Raw genomic sequence first — 6,109 nt, 5'->3', positions numbered from 1 at the left:
TATATATTATTGAGTAAAAATATAATTTATATTATGGGGGGTAAAATAAACAATCACAAACATTCAGACATTTATCAGTTTAAAAAACAAACAGTCTTATTGATTATGCTTTCAGACTTTAGCACAACCTCTTATTAATCAGAAGTAAAATAAGACTTCAGCACCTCTTAAAAAACAAACAACACCTAAATTATAAAGGATTAGGTCCATGTGATTTGTTGGTTATTATGGATTTGATTTTATAGAAAAATTGCTCAAGTTATGCATTGTGTTTTGGATTTGGGTCCTTTCCTAACAGTCGCCAACCATCCACCATCTCCATTAACTACGAGGTCATTTGAGTATTTTTGTCATTTTTCTCCATTTAAACATTTTTTATTTTTTTATTTCTTTTTCTTGAATCTTCGTCTTATTCACCTCAAAAGTCAAGAACAAACCTAATTCGAAATCAAAACCCCCAAAACAATGTAACAAGATGTCGTTATCCTCATTTTTCTCTCTTTCATACCCGTCCCCTACCTCCCTTGGTTGTGACACCACCATCTATTATTGGTGGCACCTACTACTTATGTGGTCAGTCTATCATCGTTGCTACCGTCGCATGCTTGTTGTTGTCGTGGCCCGTTTCTGTTGGTGTGCATCTATGGTTGGACTCCCCCACACTCGGTGCAATGGCAGCACTAGAATCTCGATATTACTCTATTTTTATCTGTAAACGACCTAAATCTTGAGCTCTCTCCCCGTAATCTCTATTTTTGTCCTTGTGGGTATATGTTTTTAACAGTTTTTGTTCCTTTTTGATAAATTCAACTGAACGTATCTTTATAGTTGTGTTTTTAACAAATACATTCCTGTGGCTGCAGTTTTGTAATGAGTTCAGTCCCTAAATAAATCAACAACTTGGATCCCTGAGATTGTACAAAGGACCCAACTCGTAGTAAAAATACAACATGGACACAACCTGTTGAATTTTCAAAAAAGGACAACGACTGTCATATCATATAACCATATAGACAAAACATCTAATTTACAAATTTCAAAAGAAAACTGTATAAAAAATGAGAGAGAAATATTTAAATTTCATAAGATATCAACATTTATTTATTAAAAAATAAGTATAAAAATAAAAATAGTAACATTTTCCTTTATTGTATTATTATTAATTATGAGTTCTTTACCATTTAAAAAGCTAATTAAAAAAGCTTTTGCTTTACCCTACCCAACAAATAAAGTGTAGTTGGTTGGTCACTATGCATGGTTTCTGTTTCATTTCATTTTCTTTGCTTTCAATGTACATTCTTTGCTCATCATCTTATTGAGTGCCTTTCACTTTTTCTTAACTTTTAGACTAAACTACAAAGTTGGTCCCTATACTTTGTCCAACATAACACTTTTTTGTATTTAACCAAAAGGATGGTGTCTGATTGGTTTGAGCTTGGCTCCAAAGGTCAAAAGTACCAGGAGGTCTCAGGTTCAATTCCAAGGAGAAATAAAAATCCCCTTGTGGCCATGGAGGTTCAGATGCGGTGAATCCGGGCTATCTACAAAGCAGGTGGTCGCCTTGGGATTAGTCGGCTCGCATAGCAGGTTGGATATCCAGGTTGATCAAAAAAAATTATAAGAAGAACATCGTGGTTTGTGAAAACATTCGGATTTGATCCATTTCTAAGGACCATTAAAAAAATTCCGTTAAATGAGAGGCATGTTTATTACTAAGGATCAGTTTTTTCATGTGAACGTTCAATCTTTTCCCATGTGAAGGATCGATATTTCGTAGACTGAAGATTCGGCGAGATTAACCCGTTCCAAGGAATCCAAAGTGATCTGACGGGTTTACAAAAACCGAGTAATCTTAGATCGTCCTAAGTATATACAAAATGATCGATGTTCAAGCTTCACCAGTTATATAATGTAAATAGATATGAATATTTGAAAATAAGTTTGGATTTATTATTTATATCACTTTCTTATGGTCTACATCATCACATCATGATTCACATTTCACTCCTTTTTCTTATATCCAACGATTTGTTTGGTATGACATCTAAACTGGTTTATTAATCGTTCGAATTGACCTGATAACATAATGGTAGACTGGTTATGATATTGATCGTGATCAAAGATCATGTGGTGGCTGAATAAATATACAGTTAAACTTGGTTTATAATTTATCTTCTTTTATTAAATGAAAATTTACATAATAGAAGAACATATTGTTATTTAATTTAGGGGGTGTTTGGGATTGCTTATTTAAAACAACTTATGATTTTTGTAAAAGTACTTATTAACTTATGTGGTATCAAACCATAGTTAAATAAAACAGGGTTAAAATTGTAAAGTAGTAATAAGCAGTTTTTCATAAGTCATGAATGATTAACTTATCAAAAACAGCTTATTATCGGTTTGGCACCGGTATAAACAGTTTTTTTTCTTATCCAAACACCAGAAAACAGCTTATCACCGGTGCCAGACTGAAATAAGTTAAAAAACAACTTTTATAAGCAATCCCAAACACCCCATTAGAGTGAAACTAGGAATTTGGCCCTATGGTTTGATGAAAATTATGAAATTGACATAAAATCCTTAATGTTTGCATTTTGTTTTGGAATTGGTCCCTGACCCTAGCGAGCGTCCATATCTCCATTAGATCAAGGAAAAATGACCATTTTACTCTTTTCTCTATTTTAATTTGTTTTTAATTATGTTTTTATTTTCTTATGACTCCATCATCTCTATCTTTAAAAAACACTGAATCTAAATAAAAATACTTAATACCACTTAACAATAACTTCATTCAAACTAAATCGAAAACCTCGAGTCTAAATAAAAAAAACCTTCAATCTGGACATAAAAGCTTCAATGTAAACAAAATACGAGAAAACCCCTTAAAACAAGACAAAACCTTGATGTCAGAACCACAAGGGTGGTGCCTGATTGGTTTGAGCTTGGCTCCAAAGGTCAAAAGTATCAGGAGTTTTCAGGTTCAAATCCAATGAGAAATAAAAATCCTCTTGTGGCCACGAAGGTTCAAATGCGGTGACTCCGGGCTATCTGCAAACCAGATGGTAGCCCTGGGATTAGTCGGCTCGCATAGCGGGTTGGATATCCAGGTTAATAAAAAAAACTTTGATGTCGGGATCTGGGTTTTAAGCTACGATTTTCAGGCTCTTGGAGGAGAGCTTAACGTTGGGATCTGGAGAAGTTAATGACGATTAGCACCTTTAGTGGGTTTTTGTTAAAGGACATGCAGAAGTTCTCTTTTAATGGCATAAACATGGGACGAGAGAATTAAGAAGAAAGGAATAAAGAGAATTCATTCTTATTATTTGATGTTTGAATACACGTCTATCACTTCCGATTTGTACATTTTGGACTATATAACCACCCACAATTGTTTTTTTCAGCAAACCCCTTGTAACGTACTTTCCCTTTTCCAAAAGACTTGAGGAGAGTACTATGTGTCGATATCATTCCCTTAAATCACATGGTGTGGAAGTTCTTGTTACAAGAGTCTAGTTGATCTAGATCATCTTGTCCCATCTTCGCCATACTGCAATATTCCCCCTTCCCTTCATAAAATTTCAACTACAAACAACTGTAGCTCCTTGAATTGGCATTTGGGTTGTTTGATAATTGCTGAATAGTTTGGTGCAGAATGATTAAGTGGTCAGAATGATTAAAAGGCTCTCATGATATAATGCAAAATGAAATATAATTGTTTAGTAATTGTGTACAATGAAATTAGGGCTCTTAATGGTCAAGGGAGATCCAAGATACAAAATCATTCAGAGGGTTTTAGAACCATTAAGATGCAAACTTTTTTTTTTGCCAAACAAGATTCACCTCTTAACGATTCAGATGTTGTCTTTTAATGGACCTATTAAGAGGTAAACAAACAACCCCTTATATTGTCTCTCATAAAGCTGATCATAGTCTTTTGCAATTTTATTGTCCCTCCCATCTGCCTAAACATTCTTAGAGGGTTTTGAGTTAAACGTTGTAGACGGAAGTGGAATTGTCTTAACCAGAGAGTTGGTCATAGTCTAATAGAGGTGACTTGGTGGTAACTGCTCATATGTAATGTTTACAAGAGTTTTGGTGAAAAAGAAAATGGGTTTGTTCGGTTCTCTACTTGACTTAATAAAACTCAAAGACTCTTCCTCCGATCTTGCGATTTCTACAGTTTCTGGAACCAAAGTAGGATTGAATGCTCTAACAATTCGCTTAATCGCAAGCTTAAAACCCTCGATGAAGCTATCTAAAATGAGGGTCGATCCTAAGATTTTGGAGGCCCTGTGCAAGAAACTAAAAGTGGCCCTTAGTTTTTATATTAATTATTAAATTAATTTTATTATACTCCGAAATACTTTTGATAATAAATTGATTAATGACTCTTCTTTAATTCTGAGCAAACTATTGATTCAAATTTTATAGTCGAGGACATCATATTTTATATAAAATCAGTAAATCATAATTAATAATTACAAAAACACATATATCAACAATGATTAAAATTAAAAAAAAAAACTAAATTCTATTAAATAATTAAAGAAAAAAATATAAAATAAATCAAAAGAACATTAAATAATTAAAGTTGTTGAATCTGATTTTATACGAAATCTTAAAAGTGGAAGAGTCAAAAGAGAAAGATATTTATAGGTGACGACGAGGAATGTAGATTAAAAAATAAAATAAAAGAATAAATTAAGGGGTCGTTTACCTAAACACTTACTAGATAAATACTTATCGGTAAAATTCAATACTATCGTTTATTTATTGGGTAAGATTTTATTCATTAATACGCATCATATGCAGCAATTTATCCCGGTAAGTGCTAACCATTGGTAAGAGTCCCCGTCCTCGCTTACTAGGTAAGACTCTCGATTTTTGTATTCGTTCTTACCGGAAAAAAACAATTAGTCATTGACATATTCATCCGGTAAAATAAAGTAATTTGGTAAACACTTACCCGAGTAAACATTTGGTAAACGGCGCCTAGGAATTAAGAATTTTAAGTTTAAGCCTGGAAAATAAATTATAAATTTTTTATTAAAAACGAAAAATAATTATTAGAACTTAAATAATATAGAATTAGGAAACAAAAAGTAATTAATAGAATTACATATTTTAATTCGTCTCTAAAAATATTTGAAAAATAAAAAATCATTACAAGTTTATATACTTCAGTTTACAACATATATAATAAAAACAAGAGTAAATTACATTTTTAGTCCCTATGGTTTACTAGGAATTGTGGATTTCATCCTTATGGTTTTAAAATTGTGATTTCCGTTCCTATGGTTTGTAATTCATTTCTATTTTGTCTCAGAGGCTAAGGACTACATAGAAGTCATAAGTATGAGTGACTAAAATAAAAAATGAATTGTACCCACAGGGATGAAAAAAGACAATAAAGTTTAAATCATAAGGATAAAAACAATAATGAATTATAAACTATGGAGATAAAAATCATAATTTTAAAACCATATAGATGAAAATAGAAAATTTTAACAAACTATAAGAACTAAAAATGTAATTTTCTCTAAAAACAAATAAAATAAGAACGATAATAAGTAAGGAAACAAAACTAAACTCCAAAAAATGATACCTACGAGACTTGAACAAAGGGGTTCGGAACCCTATAACTCCAATGTTGCCTACCACACTATGCTACAACTTCAGTTTGTTTAAGTTAAGGTTAGAAAAAGCATAAGACGTGGTGTGGTGGCGAGGTCAAGCTTCTACACGGTAAGAACATAACGTTTTTCACGACGTGACATAAGTCGGCAAATTTCTATGTCATATATATACATACACACACATGTAGGGGTCTAATCAAATAAAAAGTAGATAGTTTGTGGTAACTGTGAGATCCAATATGAATAAATTATTTTAGATAATTAATGTTATTTACTAAAATGAAATAAAGGGTAAATTTGTAAATTGTGTTTATTATCCAATTTACTTTAATTAGTTTAACATTTCAATTTACTTTAGTTACTTTAATTATTTTAATATATGTATATATATATATATATATATACATACACACACATGGATACACAGTGAACAAATCCGATGGCCTTCTCCAACATCCATCACCACTCCG

Source organism: Cynara cardunculus (genome assembly GCF_001531365.2).
Source record: "Cynara cardunculus var. scolymus isolate 2C chromosome LG 17, CcrdV1, whole genome shotgun sequence".
NCBI classification, from domain to species: Eukaryota; Viridiplantae; Streptophyta; class Magnoliopsida; order Asterales; family Asteraceae; genus Cynara; species Cynara cardunculus.
This window is presented reverse-complemented; position numbering follows the sequence as displayed.